An 18182-nucleotide genomic window follows, 5' to 3' on the forward strand; every position below is an offset into this window, starting at 1 on the left:
CACTATGATGCAAGCTATTGTTCTGCTTCCTTTCCATGCTCTGCAGAAGGAATCAAGCAGGCAGAAGCCCATCCCCTCTCCCACCCAATCAGTAGCATGAAGGGGAGGGGCTGCTGCCATATTGTGCATGGGGGGTGGGGGGAGGAGCAGAACAGTGAATGGTGGGCAAGCAGGGTGAGATGGCAAGGCACCTCGAGGGTGAGATGAGGCACTCAGACCTCGGAGAAGGATGAACTGGTGGCGGGCATTTCAAATACAAACCCATGAGAATTCAAGCTTTTGTAAGTCACCCTTTCCCAGATGTGATAAACTAGGCAAAACCCTAAATAGAAGGTATTCTGATGGTTTGTCAGCCCTGGGACCTCAGAGGTTACAAGCGTGTGGGTCTCCCAAGAAGGGGGGGGGCAAATATGGTGAAACACCCCTCTTAAAAATCATCAAAAGACAAGTCAACATTTGAAATACACTTGTATCATAGGAATAGATATGAGCTGTTGCATGGTGGTAGTTCATAAAAGTCAACCAACATTCACAGTGAATTGTATTTTGAAATATTGCATCAGGTTGTATAGGTGTATTTTTATTTTTAAGGCATTTCTCTCTAGTGAATGGCTCACATTGATTTTTAAGAGCTACTGTTTTTTTTTTTTCAAATTCCACTTTGATTTAAAATACTTCAATCTCAGATTCAAATTTAAATATTTTTCTGTGCCCAAGAGGCGTGTAAGGAGACATCATCCCACAATGCTCTCAAGTAAATGACTCAGTCTCACAAAAATATTACTGAACATTGAAATGTAACTCATCTGCCCAGGTATCATTTCATCCTACTTTAAGCATCATTCTTTTCCAACCAGTCAGCACTTTCAGGAGTTTCACGGTGCAAATGTAGGCAAAACTCATAAGAAACTGCATTTCATCAGCTGAAAGGAATGTTAATGCGATGAGAAGAAATTGTAAATGAAGTTTTCATTATTGCTTATTTTGTGGCATAGCTATTCCCTGAATTCAGCTTTCTAGCCTTATTTTCCATGGAAGATAGTGTTCAGAATTTTGACATTCATAATTTTGAAATTTTAAATTTTAACAAAGTGAAATTGTGATTTTCAGGATTTTTAAACTTCAGAGTACTTAAACTTTAGAAATTTTGACATTTTGATATTTCAGCATTATGCTTGGGGGATGGTATCTTTCAATATTTGATAGCCAGTCATTCTGTTCATGAAAGTTTCAAAGATACCACTAATAGACCAGGAAAAAAATCAATTTCAAAAAGATTTGTTTTGCATTTATTATCCTAGGCTTGTTTAATTTATTCTTTTATCAGATTTATTGGTTATAATTCATATTTTATGTTTATATTCTTTATGACTACTATCAGTTTTTAAAATCCTTTTTTTAGGCTTTAACTTTCAAATAGTAATGTTCAAATAGAATGAAGTGTTGTGGGAATAGGTTTCCCTGCATCTATTTTCTTTTATGTCTTCTAGGATTCATTTTATTTTTGTTATTCCACTATAAATCATCTTTATATTTTTCAAAATTATTCATAATTATATTTGTTAACTTGACAGAGACAAGATAACTGTCATAAGTTCCTTTTTATTTAGGTTTATATAGTATCAAAAGTTAATTTATTCTTATCTCTCACCTCTCTGACTTTTTGGAGTAAGTTTATAGTTTTAGTCTGTGTGTGTGTGTGTGTGTGTGTGTGTGTGTGTGCGCGCGCACACACATGTGTGTGTGTCTGTGTCTGTGTGTGTCTAGATCATTGTGGGTGACGTGCCCTTGAGTATATTCTCCTTGGTTATATAAGAAAGCAGATGGACCATAGGTCAGAAGAACAAGCTAGCATGGAGCATTCTTCTGTGGTCTGTTTCAGTTTCTACGTCAAGGTGCCTGTCCTGAGTTCCTGCTTGAATTTTATCAGTGATAGACTATCATTTGGAAGTGTAAGATGAAATAAACCCTTTCCTCTCCTACATTGCTTTGGGAAATGGTATTTATCACAGAAACAAAACAAAACAAAACTGTCATTAGAACTGAGAGTACTACAGCTGTGACAGACCTGATGATGTGGTTTTATGAAGATTTGTGGAAGTTGGGGTTTGGAGAAAAAAAATCATAGAGTACCAGGAGATTAGTCAACTCTTGTATGGCAATTTGGAAGATAATGCTGAGAAAGGTGTAGCTGATGGAGGACTGATTTGGGACATTTCAGAGGGAAGTTTGAAAGTCCATCAAATATTCTCGAACAGGGCCATTTATGTGATATTCTGAGTTGAGAGTCTGTGGTTTCTATTCAGCTTGGTCTGAAGAATCAGCAGTGATTAATAACAGATCAGCACCACTGAAGTGAAACCTTTGTTTTACTAGGACAACTGATGTTAGGTAGCTAAGGCTAAAAAATCATCTGTGGTTAATAATACACTAGTATCATTGAGGTGGAATCTTCTGGAACATATTTTCTCTGGGTCAGCATGCAGAAGCTGTGGGACAAAAGGGTCCAAGGTTGCATCTCAAGCTGGAAGCTGAACTTGGTAATATGTAAAAATCTTCCACATGGTACTAGTTTTGGTGACATGAAAGCTGAATAATTGAAGAAGTCATGGAAAGAAGCTGAGTCTTTGAATCCTGAGAGTGAGGAGAGACCATTAGTGAAGGTCCTGTCTCAGTTGCAGTGAAGACTTCCCTTGATTGAAGGAGTAATGAAGAGAATCTAAGGTTCATATCCTGAGAATCCAAGAGAGACCATTGGTAATGATGCAGCTCCAGGTGAAGTGGAGGCCCCAGCATATTTGAGATCTAGTTTCTTAGAGTGACCACCAAGGACAGTGGCAAGTGTGGAGTGGAGCTATCCTCAGCCTAATGACAAGTTGTGTGTGGCAGAAACAGATAAGTGGAGCTTCCCGCACCTTTTGGAAACCAGAAGCTCATGAATGAAACCCAGATGGCCGACCTTAATCTACACCACAGGACTTTGGATTTTTTTAAGCAGGCCCAATTCCTCACTATTGAAACAAGAAAGCAATGGGGCTTCAGAGATGGCTCAGAGGTTAAGAGCATTTGCTTCTCTTACAGAAGAGTCAGGTTCAGTTCCTAGCATTCACATGGTGGATAAAACCCTTAGGTAACTCCAGTTCCAGGTGATTTGATGCCCTCTTCTGGCCTCTGTGGGCATTTTATGCACAAGGTGCATGTATACACATGTAGGCAAAACATTTATACACTTTCTGTGGTTAATAATGATACATATTGACATCTAAGGCCTGGGTGCTGAGATCCATAAATTAGAGAGAACATGTGTCACTTGTTTTACTAAGTGAAATTCATGACTCCATCTCTTTTTACCAGAGTTGAGCTGCGTTGTGTAAATATACTTCATTTTCATTATCCATTCATCCACAGATGGGCATTTAGTTTGTTTCCATTCCTTAGCTATTATGAAAAAAAGCAGTAACAACATGGCTGTGCAAGTATCTTTGCAATAGCATGAGTCCTTTGGGTATATGATAAGGAGTGGTATAATAGAACCAATTTATAGATTCAATGAAATTTCAATTAAAATTCTCATGAGATTCTTCACACAAATAGAAAAATACATTATAAAATCTATATGGCAACATAGTATACCAGGATAGCCAAAGCAATCCTGAGCACAAGGACAAGGATGGAGGGATAACCATACCAAACTATATTTCAGAGCTATGCTAATAAAGTCAGCATGCTATTGGCCCCCAAATGGACATGTGATATGAATGGAGCAAAATAGTAGCCACAAATATGAGTGTATGTAATTACAGCCACCTGATATTTGACAAAAGTGCCAAGAACACACATTGGAGGAAAAACAGTACCTTCAACTAATGGTGCTTTCAAAATTGGGTGTCTGTGTTCAGAGAAATGAAATCAGTCCCATTCTCATCACCCTGCAAAGAGTCAACTCCAAATGGATCTAAGACAGCAATGTGAAGTCTGAAATGATGAAATTGTAAGAAGAAAATGTAGGCAGTACCCTACAAGATATAGGTGTAAGAAACATTTTAAATCAGACATCAGTCCCTCAAAAATTAAGGTCAACAATGAACAAATGGCTGTCATTAAATTAAAAATTCACTGTACAGCAAAGGAAATAATCCAGTGAAGAGGAAGCCCATAGTGTAGGAGAAAATCATTAAATATACATCTGAGCATTAACATTCACAATATATAAAGAAGCAAGAAAACAAAGAAGCAAGAAAAAAATTAACCAGTTGAAAAATGGGATATGAATCGCAACAGAGCACACTCAAAAGAAATAATAGCTAAGAAACACACTAGAAGGTGTTCAACATCCTTAGTAATTAGGTAAATGCATATCAAAACTACTTCACACTTTCATCTAACTCCAGTCTGAGTGTCAAGATTAAGAGAACAAATGACCCCAAGTGCTGGTGTGGATGTGGGGAAAGGGGATTGCTCAAACACTGTGGGTGGGATCACAAATGGCTGCAATCACTTGGGGACTCAGTATTGAGGGCTCTTTTTAAAAAATATTTTATGTATTATTTTTGTTTTATGTGTATGTGTGTATTGTCTGCATGCATGTAAGTGCACACATGTGCAATGAGGTCAAAGGAGGGCATTAGATCCACCCCCCCCGCCCCCCGGAACTGGAGTTACTGAGGGTTGTTTGTTGCCATGTAGGTGATGGGAATCAAGCCTGGGTCCTCAGCAAGAGCAGTCAGTGGTCTTAACCTCTGAGCCATCTCTCCAGCCTCAATACTGAGAACTCTTAAAAAATGAAAAATAAATATACTATTTGCTTTTTGGTTTTAGGACAGGGTCTCACTGTGTAGCTCTGACTAGCCTGGAACTCATATAGAACAGTCTGGCCTCGAACTCATAGAGATCTGCCTGCCTTGGCCTCCCAACTGCTGGGATTAAAGATGTGGCCCACTATACCTAGCTACAATTTGCTCTTTACTTTATCTTAAACATATTTTGAGCATTTCATTTATCAGGAAATATTCCTATACCTATTTTGTAGGTTCATGATATTCTACATTTCAGAAAACTTTAAAACGATGTTCTCTCTTGGAATACTTAGATTTTCAGTTTTTAATTTTCATGAATATGCTGTTTAGCCAATTTTCTTAACATAAATTATTGGCATTGAATATCTGGGTCATGATATTCAATAAGTATTCTATGTCCTTAAAACATAAATTGGTCCCATAAGATTTTTTCTAATGATTAAAACTGACATGTCAAAACTGATAACTGATTTAATTGGAAAATTCAAGACATCCATAGACTGAAAACTAGGAGCAGGAGGATTTGGCTCACTTTTAGAGCATGCTGGGTTTGTTTCTTATTTAAAAAAAATAACAATAACAAAAAATAAAATAAAAACTGTTATATTTTTAGGAAAACTATGATTATCCATGCAGTTGGATAAACTAGTGGAGCTTTTCCATGGATCTATGAATTAGACATAATTAGGAGATAAAGGAACAGTGAGTGTGTGGAAGGATGTAGACAGAGTAAAAGGAGCCTTCTTACTTGTCTGGATTCTGAATATTCTATGCCCTTTAAACTGAGGGTCTAACCCTTGTGAACCGCCTGGTTTTCCATCATGATATTCTTAGTAGAGAGGCAGTTAGAGTTTGGTCTCTGACTATGAAGCAGCATTAGCAGCAGTCATTTCACATCTGTGAAACGCAGCCAGACTTTCTGGGATCTGGATGGGCATAAAGGAGTCACCATGACTACAATTCTGGGGAACACAAAGGCTCTGTACAGAGGCCACTTCATGGAAGATGAACCGAAAGAAATGCTATGGATGTGTCCGAGAGAGGTACAAGTGTGGTGCTGCTTGTGTTTGTTAGAAAGGAAGACTTTCTAGCAAATAATAATTAGAAAACCCATGTTTTCTTAATTTAGAATGAATAAATGTGTGATTTATGGACTACACCAGCAAACTAATATTAGAGGTGGTGAAAATTATAAACTCTCCTTGGAGAATGTGTGCCCATCCCCTGTACATTGCATTATTGGAAAAAGCCGGATATCAGAAATAACACTTTACAGCATTTTTAAGTGCATTAATAAACAATGAACTTTCTTACACATTATTTTCTGTTTGTTTCTGGAGAGACATATCTGACCTTATCTTATAAATGCATTGGTTTGTTCAAAGGAAATAGAGTTAAAAAATAGTCACAAATATACTATAAAAAGTAAAGCTCTATTGTTACTGATTTACAACATTGCTACTTTTAGGAGGTAATCGTGCTGAAATATGACCACTGTCCCCTGACATCCAGGTTAGCACTAGAGTTCACAGTCAATGCCATACCACACAAATGGAAAAGCTTAGCAGAATACCGATGAGCTCTTATTGTTATATTTCATTGTTAATATTACACTAAAACCTACTATAAACATTCTAAACTTTGAAAAAATATCTGGCAATAGGTTTTGGCCAGCTAAAATTGTTTTCCACTGGCTGAACATGATGAAATTTTTATTTAGTTATTTTCTGAACATGAAAAGCTTTTGAATATTTTTAATGAAGACCATAGTTAGACTTTTTATACAAGTATGGTTAGCTAGTTGAACATGGTATAATGGAAGAATGAATGATCGCATGATAAAATAGCAAGACTAAAATATTTTTTCTAAGAACTATTCCATTTCATAGCTTAATCTACAGCAAATATATCCATATTGAGAAACTATATTAATAAACATGTTAACTTTATATATCATCACATTAAATGAATTTTAAAGGTAGCTTTGCATTATTTCTGAATAACAAAGCAACTATTTCAAAGTACATAGCATTATTCTGACCTTAAAATTCTATAAATTAAAACTGAAAATTATGAGCTTGTATGGAATTAGTATATATTTTCAAATCTAAAAACAATTTCTAAAACAATCATATGAAGGTGAAGGGTTTAATTCTTCAAGGATTTTATTGTTTGTAAAAGCTAATGAGCATGGCTATAAGCCAAGTTCTTTAAGACTTATATTGCATGTGAAATCATTATTAGAAATTGTGGTGAGAAGCATATATTTGCTGTACTGTAATTTCATCCTAACAATAAGTCATTTTATTAATTTTTCAGTGTCTAAAGCCTCTTTCTTTTATTTTAAATGCCTTTCAATAGCCTCCCACTGTGCATTATCATTGGACTAAAGTAATTTATAAATATCTTCTAGAAGTACACTAATTCTACCTTAGAATATTGAGCCTTTTCTGTAGAGCTCTTGTGACAGCAGTTGTATTATTTATAATTAATATGAGATTACAGTTATTCTTAGCATTTACAATAACATGATCTATAATACAGAAGAAGGAAATCTAATTTTGTAGTTAAATGTTCGAAGGAGTTGAAAGTCTGCATCTTGGTAAGACCTTAAGTGGATATGGAATAAAATAATGGGCATAAATTAATTACTGACAATAATAAAAATTTTAATCTGCTAATGTCACAATTTATTTGTGGATTTTGATGCCCCTCTAACTATCAGAAATTCAGAAAAAGAATCATAACAACTACAATATGCTGATAAATAAGTAAAGTCCAGACTTTTTAATGAAAGTAAAATTATGATTAATATTTTCATTATAAAATTCTTTACTATGTGGAATTTTTGAAAATTATAATTTCTTTGGGAATTTATTCATGTATATTAGAGTGACAAAAAATTATACAAAATTCGGTGGGCATCTGTTTGAAAAATCCCCATTATTTCATTGTAAATTCTATGATTTTCAAAATAGTTTGATCCAGTCATGAGAAAGGGTAGGTCTACACAACTAAGAATTTTGTTTTTGGCACAGGTGCACTCACATGTATGTAGGCAATACGCTCATATACATAAAATCAAACTAAGAAATATAATATTAGAAAAAAAAGAATTTTGTTTTCATTTGTTTATTCATGGTGAGGTCCTTCTATGTTGCTCAAGCTGAACTCATAGTTCTTTTGTTGCTGTGGGTCTGGCACTGTTGTGGATCCAGCCCAACACCTTGTGTAGAGTATTAAGCACTCTGGTTTTATTGAACCACATTCTCATTCTTACCAACCTGTTTTTTAACTCAAAGTGTCATCCTGCCAAATCTCCCTAGTACCTGGGACTGAGAAGTTTGAAACAGTACTAACTTCAGTATACATTTGATGGCAAAGAAACATTAAGTAGTCTGAATAGTTTAGACAAAAAATATTAATGCTTCTATCTAGCAGGAAATCAGTAATGGAAGTTGATAGTGTAGATAGTGCTGGCACAAATGACTGACTGGGGTTCCTTTTGCTCTAGTCAGGTGGGCATCATGGGTAGACCGAGGTAACTTCCTCAAAGTTTTGTACTGAGCCTGAGTGCCAGAGGCCTGCAGGCCAGGATTTGAAATATCAGAGGCTTCTAATACTAGGCAGTGAACTAGAAACTTAATGCTCCAAACTACTGGCCTTTCACCCAGCAGCTAGTGGTGGGTTATGAGAACCTCAACTATAATTACAAAGTAGTGTGGCAGCCCCTGAGCTTTGGCTTTTCTGAATGCTTGGCTCTTAAGGTTTGGTAGAGCCCTTGAATTCTTCCAACAAGCTGAGTCCTCTGTCTAAATGCTTTATAGTCCCTTGCTTTCCCTAAGAAGTCTTAGTTCTCTTCACCTCGTGCCTTAGTATTTAAGCAAACCCTCATTACCTCTGTGCTCTTTGCTTCGAGCCTTTCTTTGGACCTCTTTTCTCTTCCAGATGAACCAAGGGCTTAAGAAAGTCCAAAGAGTCATCTTGTAGCTGTTGCTGTTTGGTGCATAGTACTAGAAGCCCAAGGTGTCCTCTACCCTTAGTATTACCAGCTTAGTACCATTATACATGCCATAAGTATGCAATAAAAGACCTTCCAGGCTGGGTATGGTGGTATATACCTTCATTCTCAGGACTCGGAGCAGAAGCAGGAAGATCTCTGATGTTTTAAAATCAGTCTGGTCCATATGACAAGTTACAGGCTAGTAAGGGCTTTATAGTGAGAACCTATCACAAAACCTAGAAATAAAGCAACAACAACAAATGATCCCTTAGTGGAAACTTTCATTGGTGTCTAAAGTTAAGACATAGCCTAGTGCACTGACTAGAAATGAGTGAGAAGTCTTCTTGTATAGCTACAAGAGCGGTGCAACATGCTTGTGTAGAAATCTTGTTTCATTTCCTTTTGTTTTGTTTTGTTTTAGTCAACAAAAGTCTCCCTGTAGTCCCACCTGGCCTGAAACTTGCTATGTAGACCAAACTAGATCCATCTGCCTCTGCCTCCTAAGTGCTGGCATTAAAGCAGTGGGCCACCAAACCAGACTCAAACTTCCATTGTTTTACATTTTATAAATTTATTTGTGCAGAGTTTTGAATTGAACCAATTACAACCTTCTCTAGGCAGTATGTCTCTTTCCATTAATCATGATCCTCAAATATGCATCGTCCATGGGCCTACCTGTGCACCAATCACAGTCCTAGTGTATGTACCAAATCACATGTCTCCTATACATACACAGACTCCTTTCTGCTAATTGGAGTTCTCTTGTCTCTGTGTCTCTGGGGTATGTGCATCTCCTCCTTCTTCTCTCCCTATTCCCTGATCTCCTTGAAGATTGATATTGCAAGGTTGAGAGCAGCTGTGGAGGTATTCTATAAGGGCTGTCAGCAGGATCATGTGAGGTTTCTGAAGTTTCTCCTGGCAGAAGTGAGGCCTTCTGGAACTGGTGTAGGTTATAGAGAGGAGGTGTGAAGTGTTCAGAGCAGCTGGGCTAGTATGAAAACAGTCTAGCTGGTCATCAAGAAGGGGGTTGCTTGACTGATAAGAGACCTCTCTTCAAGTGGTTGTTCAGAGTTGTTCAAGAGACTCCCGAAATACCACAGGCTATTGCCAGAGCCCTTGGTTATCTCTCAGAACTGGAAGATAAGACCCTACTGCTGAATAAAGGACATACTTTAGACATAGGACTTGGATCAATGGATCAGGAACTGACCTGGAAACCTTCTACCTGAAGTTTAGCTCTCATAGTTCTGAAGGATACTATGCAAGCAGCTAATGGAGAAAATCAGTGATCCAATCCAACCCAGCCTTAAAGCCTAACAACTGTAATAACCAGCATAGCAAACTACTTTTATTGATGCAGTAGTGGTAATGTTATCTGGGGGTAATCAACAGCTATCTAATTGAACTTAAAGCCTCTCAATGGGAGTGAACTCTTGGGTGGCACTGTAAACACAGTCAAATACACATGGCTGGAGAGGTCATAGATCCTAAAGAAAAATCCTATCTCTGTAATATATCTAGACAAATGAAATTTCTTACCATATGATAAATATAAATCCTTATATTTACAGACAAAAGTACTGTACACTACTTCTCAAAGAATCTTTTTTTCTGCAACAGATGGAGGCTACTGCAGAAACCCACAACTGGTCAGACACAGAGAATATACCTCTGAGAGATTCCCAGCCCTAGGATATACATATATACAGTTGAATTATCTATATCTAAGACTCATGGAATATAGTAGAATGGGGGTAGATAGAAAACTAGTGCATCGCTCAACTCTCACCAGTTACGCTTCCTTATACGACAGAGTATGATGCACACACAAGGCCACAACCCATCAACTTTTAAAGAATAAGAGACTGCAGTGTGTGTGTGCGTGTGTGTGTGTGTGTGTGTGTGTGTTCCTGGATAGGACTCTTCTATCAAACCTCTCCCACCCACAGCTCAGGGATTATTGATAGAAAGAGGACAGAAATACTGTACGAGCCAAGGTTGTGCATGAACACAAGGAAACAGACACTTTCAAGGCACTTTAGAACTTGTGGCAATGGTGGCATCGAGTACAGGACCTATGCCAACTCAGAGAAGGGCCCAGAGCGGAGCAAGGGAAATGGGTGGTGGGTCAGCCATAATGTGGGAACAATTGGAGACTGATTTACTACTGGGTGAGGGAGAGTAGGCTTTACCAATGATCTCTAGATAGGCTGACTAGACTTCAGTCGATGAATTTGCACTGAAGGACATCTGGGTACAAATGCTTGACTGGATAGGTCTTAATATGATTGGTGGGATACATGAGGTCCAGTGAAGGTGTGGGGGGAATGGATGGGGAAGGGAGTCTGAATATGATTAAGAACAATTGTATGAAACGTACAAAAGCTCAATAATTTGTTTTATGTTTGTATAAAATTAATCTTTGGTGAGGGGTGACTGGGACATTTGTCTGTAAATATAAGGATATGTATTTTGCATATAGTAAGAAATTACATTAGTCTAGGGGTGTGACAATCTTGGGGTTTTCTATAAAACCTAGGACTACTCTAGCCATGTTTATTTGGTTATGTTTACAGCACCACACTTGAGTTTCCTCCTATTGGGTGGGCTTTTAGTCCAATTAGGTAGCTGTTGATTGCCCCCAAGATAAAAGTGCCAAAATTGAAACATAAAAGAAAGTTGGAAATGTTTGGGCATGATCCTGAAGATTATAATGTTTTGAAGAAAGAAAAAAAAAAGAAAAACTAAGAGATATTGTGGATTGTTTAGAGGTAGACTAAACTTAAATTTTCTCAGGTTTCGAGAGTTTATTGAAAAGATGACGTATTGGTAAGATTTGGAAGAGAGGTACTTTTAGGAATAAAGGTTCAAAGTAATAGACTACCTCTGAATTGTTTGGATTTGAAAAAAAGTTGGGAGCTGTTTGATATATACTGATCTTTGGCTTAGTCCATCTACCTAGGTTGAGGTTAACATCTCTTCAGACAGAAAGGATACAACATATCAGCTCAGAACAAGGCAATGGTAATCTGTAGAGCAGAGTAGGAATGCACAGAATCAAGATAACATGAGCATGTAGAGTTCAGAGGGTAAGAGTGTCTCAAGGAAAATGGAAAGAACAAAGCTACTGTCTGATTAGGCACCAATTTCAAATGGTGAGTCCTGATGTGTACAAATGGCAGAATAAGAAGATGTATTCTGTCTTCCCTTTGTGCTTCAAATCTTCCACTTCAGGTGGAATCCTCGGTTGCTAAGGGAAGTGGGGGTAATGAATGATAGGTTACCTCCATGGGATAATGGGAAGCACCAGAGATGACTGAGGTTGCAAGAGATGAAATGGATACTTATTCCAGGTTCTTTTCTTGTTAAGTTGATGAGGCCTGGCTCATCTCCTCATGTATTTACACTGATTTCTGTAAGATTGTGAAAAAGCACCCCATGGATCTAGCATTTCAATCAGCATTCCTGTCTGCATTGCCAGAGAAAATGCTCTCCTTCTTAGTCATTATTCATATTTTCCAGTTTGAAAAAATATTATTGATTTTTTTTCCATTTTCCATAAAATATAATTTGATGGTATTTGGATCTCCGCCTGGAACTGGAGAGATGACTCAGTGGTAAAGAGGATTGGTTGCTCTTGCACAAGACCCAGGTTCAATTCTCAGCACCCACATGGTGACTAACAATCATCCTTGATTCCAGTTCCAGAGGCTCTGAACCCCTCTTCTGAATTCTGTGGTCATTTTATGACACCGGTGCACCTGTATACAAGCAGGCAATATACCCATACACATAAAAAAGAAATAATAAAATATTTTAGATCCCCATCTCTAGCCACACCTCCTTTCATTTCCTTTTGCCCAATCTAATGTGCTTCATTATAATATATATTAGCAAAATACATTTATCATATATAATTAATTATATACAGTAATAATGTATAATATATAAGCTATTAAGGCCTGGAGAGTCTAATTTATGTCCCCAAATATCCTTCAGTGTGGATCCATCCACTAGAGCCTGGTTAACTTACCAAGAATCCCATTCTTGAAGGAGGCTGTCTCTCTACCTCCCAGCAGCAATTGTTTGCCAATCATACCTTAGATTGGGTTTGGGATTTTTACCCACTTCCCCATGTCTATGCTGGGTTTTTTGCTGGTTTCAGGTTGTATGAGATTTGTGCATACAGTTACCATTGTTGTAACTGACCAGCTATTTGAAAAACTCTATTTCCTTGTGGTCATCTGCCACCCCTGGCTCTTACAATTTCTACCCTGTCTTCTGAAATGATCTCTGAGCCTTGTGAGGCAGAAGTCTAATCTAGTTTTACTATTTGGGGATAGTAAAGACGCACCCTGCATCTTCTTGTGCTCTGTATATTGACCAGTTGTGTGTTTTTGTGCTAATCACCATCTGCTGCACAAGGAAACCAGATCCACACCTCTACTGAATAGCTTTCACAGTGCTGGAAGGTGCTATGCATGTTACCAGAAGGAAAAAATAATCATCAACACTACCCAGCTGTTAAACCTGTAAACTACAACTGGCCACTCAAGGTTTACCCACTGCATAGATATTATGGGAGTACGCAATTACACTTTAATTGAATTTATAGTCTGCTTCAAAGGATGAAGCCCATACTGGGAATTGATATCAGGCTTGGGAACCTAAGGCTAGGTAGGTCACGAAGCATAGGAGAGCACCTAATAGCAGTTTTTTACTAGACACTTATAGAATTAAACACCAACTCTTTTTTCTTTGTCTTTTCCTTTTTCGGTAGTTTTGAAACAGGGTCGCCCTCTAGTCCCAGCTGGCCTGGAACTCACTATGTAGACCAGGCTGGCCTTGAATTCACAGACATCCACCTGCCTCTGCCTCCCAAGTGCTGGGACTACAGGCATGTGCCACCACGCCCAGCTTTAAACACCAACTTATTTTATACCTATAGGTTAATGCATCTTTCAACTCTCATCATAGAAAATACCTTGTGTATTTTCCAGTTTCTTTTTGTTAATTTTAGGATATTTCTTATTTTCTTTATTTTAATGTATATTTATATTGAATTTTTGTCTCTAATAAATAAATTGTTAATAAATCTTAGTGATTTTATACCTCCCCAAGGGGCCCCCTCAGGTTTCATGCATTCTGTCATATATGTTAAGGCCTATTGTGGCAAGCTTTTGTACCCAGGTGTCCGTAGGTGGAGGGTCATTCACTGGAGTCTAGTCAGCCTATCTAGAGCCTCTGCCTTAAAGAAATTAAACTCTCCCTCACCTAGCAGTAATCAACTCTCAAGAGTTCCTCAGCTAAGGTTGGGGCCCTACTACTCACCAGTTAAAAAAGACAAATCATGAAATATGCAGGGAGAGAGAGGAGAGATAAACATAGCTTAGGTGATGTAAAAAACTGGAGGGAAATGTATTAACTCAAAAACATACTGAAACATACACATATGATATCTGAACATGAGTGCATGTGTATATATAAAGGCTATATAACAAGAAAACACAGTGCCTGACAAGAGAAACCACCCTTTGAGTTTTGGTCAGGGTAGTACAATAGACTCCCAAAATAACACAGGCTATTGCCACAGTCTTTGATGGCCTCCCAGATCTTGAAGTTAAGACCCTATTGCTGAAGACAGGACATATTTCAAACACAAGACTTGGAGCAATGGAGCTGGAACTGAGCTGGAGGTTTCTCCCTGGAGACCAGTTCTCATAGTTCTAGAGGATGCTACTAAGGGTGAAAATTAATCGATAGTCTAACCCCAGATTTAAAGCCTAATAACCACAACAATTACTGACACAACAAACTATGGTAGTGCAGTGGCACTTTTATCTTGGGTGTAATCAACAGATATTTAATTGGACTGAAAGCCCACTTAATGGTAGGGAACACATGGATGGCACTGTAAACATAGCCAGATACACATGGCTGGAGAGGTTAGAGATTGTAGGGACAACTCTATCTCTGTCATATCTCTAGAGAAATGTGATTTCCTTTTTAAAAATATTTAATTTTTTGGTAATTTTTTATTTAATTTTTGTGTATTTCATACAGAACATCTGAGCCTTAATCACCTTTATACTCCCTTTCTATTGACACCCTCCCATAGTCTACCCTACCTCCACTGGAATTCATACATTCTTTCATTTGTGTTGAGGCCAATCATGTCAAGTTAGTGTCCCCAGAAATCCCTCAGTGCAAATTCATCCACTGGGGTCTATGTAGAGTTCCTCCCTTTAAGATCAGTTTGTCCTCACCTAGCAGTAATCAGCTGCCAATAATTCTACTAAGATGAGAGCTTGTTGTCCATGTCCATAGTTCTGTGTTGGGATTTTGTCTGCTTGATTTTACATAGTTCTTGTACATGATGACACCATTTGTTGGAGGTTCATAGGAGCAAGGTACCAGGAGCTTGTAGGACTCTACTTCCATATGGTCATGCATCTCCCTGGCTGTTATACATTGCCTGCATGTAAGTGCACCAGTGTCGTGCAATGCCTGTGGAGATCAGAAGAAGACATTGGATCCCCTGTAACTGGAGTTAGGGTGGTAGTTAACTGCCATGTGATTGCTGGGTTTCAAACCAGGGTCCTCTGCAAGAACAGCCAGTGCTCTTAACCACTGAACCATCTCTCCAGTCCAAATGTAATTTCTTACTGTATGTTAAATATGAATCTTTATATTTACAGACAAGTATACCATTATCACATCAAAGAAGCTTCTTTTTGCATTTTCCAGGTTTTAATGTGATGTCTGTTTCATGTCAGTTCTGTGATTGTTAAAGGGTTCAAGACCATCCAAAATAAAGGGAAGGTGTCAATATCTCAATGAAACCTGTTGACTAGTAAGAGTGTGTGGATACTGAGTGAAAAAAATAATGAAAAGATATTAAAATATTTTATCTGGGGAGCTTGTACAGAGACCACATGGTTTTCACTAAGATTTTCTTCATCAAAACTATACACATGAATATATGCATGTATTTTCTGGATTCAAATTTTGTTTTGGGATGTTGTGCAGTGTATTTCTCTGAAACTTTCTTGCATGTAATCATTAAAAAAAAATTAGAAGATTTCAATAAAATGTATTAATCCTTGCCTGAGATTCATCTCTTTTCACCACAGAGCTTTATATTCTCATGACTGTTTCAATTAAATTGTTTTCTACATTGCATTCATTTGAATTAAATTGCATTTTTTAATAGTTAAGCAAGTATTTATTGTATAAGGAAGCCCAGAGTATTGTCATCATCAGGGAACTTCTTTTGGTAGATACAGAAATATCAAACAGTAAATCCTTGCTTATAGGCACCTTGTGAGCCCCCGAGTGCTGTATACCAGCATCGCAGAGCTGCAACCCCATGCCAGGTTACCTAGCACTTTGAATATTGAACTTGATGACCCAGGACTGTCCTTATTTACATGTCAGAAATTACATAAATATGAATTATGTACACAGTTAATCTCCCCAAACTGTACAGCAGTCAGTTTGAACTGCTCCCCTTCACATGGTATGGATAGCACAAAGAATCTCACCATAACAGAACAAGTACTTTCCCCAAATGGATACCCTCTCACAAAGCCCAATGCCCTGCCCTACAGGTAGTATTCTAGTCACTGACTGACACACTGCCCTTTTGCAGCGTACACAATAAACTATTTTTCCAATTCTGTTCTGGGGGATGAATTCACTTACTACTTACCAGGCCCTGTCTTGCTACTTTAAGATAGTCTACTACATTTATCAAGTGCTGTCCAGGTAGTGGAGATTACAGGAAATAGAATATGGCAGCATCCCTATAGAATTTCTAGTTTACTGGGAAAGGTAGAGAGCAAAGAGCAAAAAGATGAATAAGGTAATTTTAACAGATGTTGAATTCTAGGAAGAAAACAAGGAAATACAGTGATGATTAAAAATGTGAGACAAGATTCCCATCCTCAGACCTCTTGGGGTAAGTCTATAGCACAGCCCTCCGTGCGTTGACTCCCCAAGCCACATTAACCCTTCCATCTCCCCTGCTGTTCTCTACTCCTAGTTTGGGCCCGGCACCATTCCTAGTCTTGGGTCCCCAGACACCTGGGGAACGAATACTGCTTCCTGATCTTTTTCACCCAGACCAACTTAGTGCCTTCCCTGGGCCCTAGGAGCACTGCTTCTGGATGTGGCCCCACCCTCACCTCCCTTTACTTCCCTGATCTTGCAACACCCGCTAGCCTCTTTCTGGGGCTGACAGCCTCTTTCTGGGACTCCGAGGCTTACCTTTCCTCTCCCTGATCCTTTGCATCCAGTACAACCCAGCTACTCAATCCACTCCCTGGGAAATCTTGGGGCTTCTTCCCACCCCATCTGCCTTGAGCATCTGATCCTCATCTGACTTGTGCCTATGTGGGAACTCCTGAAGACAAAAGCAATCTGGTTATTCCAATATAAAATCAAAACAGAGAACCAGAAGCTTAGACGAACAAGCTCTTCATACCCAAAAAGTAAACCACAAAGACACATAAAGTTCAAAAAAAGAAGCAGAACTAAACTTGAAGGCCCGAGTATCACACATGAGACAGAAACTACAAAAGAATTTCACATGTCAAAATCACAGAGAAAAAATAAAAACATGAAAAACCAAAATAACATATCCCCACAAAATATCAATAGTCCTCTAGAGGAGTACAATGAGAACACCCTAGAGATAATGCAGGACATGGAACACAAAAGAACAATTATAAACATGATCAAAGAAATCAGTGATTTAAAGAACACACAAAGAAATCAAAGAACTGAAGAAAGATAGGGATAAACTTCTGAATGAATTCAAAAAAGTTAGAAATATTCAGTACTCAGGCTGAAATGAAGAAGGAAGTGAAACACTCAGTAAGCCAATTAGAAATGACAGGAGAAAGCTTCACCAACAGGATGAATGAAATGGAAAAAAGAATATCAATATGGGAAGATAAAGTGGACAAATTATACTACTCAAGCAAAGATTATGAAAAATTTAAGAAAACACAAGAATGGAATATGCAAGAATTGTGTGACACCTACCATGAAAAGACCAAACTCGCGAATCATAGGCATACAGGTAGGAGAAGAATCCCAAGACAATGGCATGAACCAGATCTTGAACAGAATTGTGAAAGAATATTTCCAAACTTAAAGAAAGACATGCCCATACAAATACAAGAAGCATGCAGACCACCAAACAGACAGGACCAGAACAGAAACTCTCCACGGCACATCGTAGTAAAAACACTACACGCACAAAACAAAGAGAAAATTCTGAAAGTTGCAAAAGAGAAACAAGTCACATATAAAGGAAAACCCATTAGGATCACAGCTGACTTTTCAATGCAAACTATGAAAGCCAGAAGAGCCTGGAC

This window comes from Nannospalax galili, unplaced genomic scaffold, assembly GCF_000622305.1.
Source record: "Nannospalax galili isolate Female #2095 unplaced genomic scaffold, S.galili_v1.0 scaffold1703, whole genome shotgun sequence".
Lineage (NCBI taxonomy): Eukaryota > Metazoa > Chordata > Mammalia > Rodentia > Spalacidae > Nannospalax > Nannospalax galili.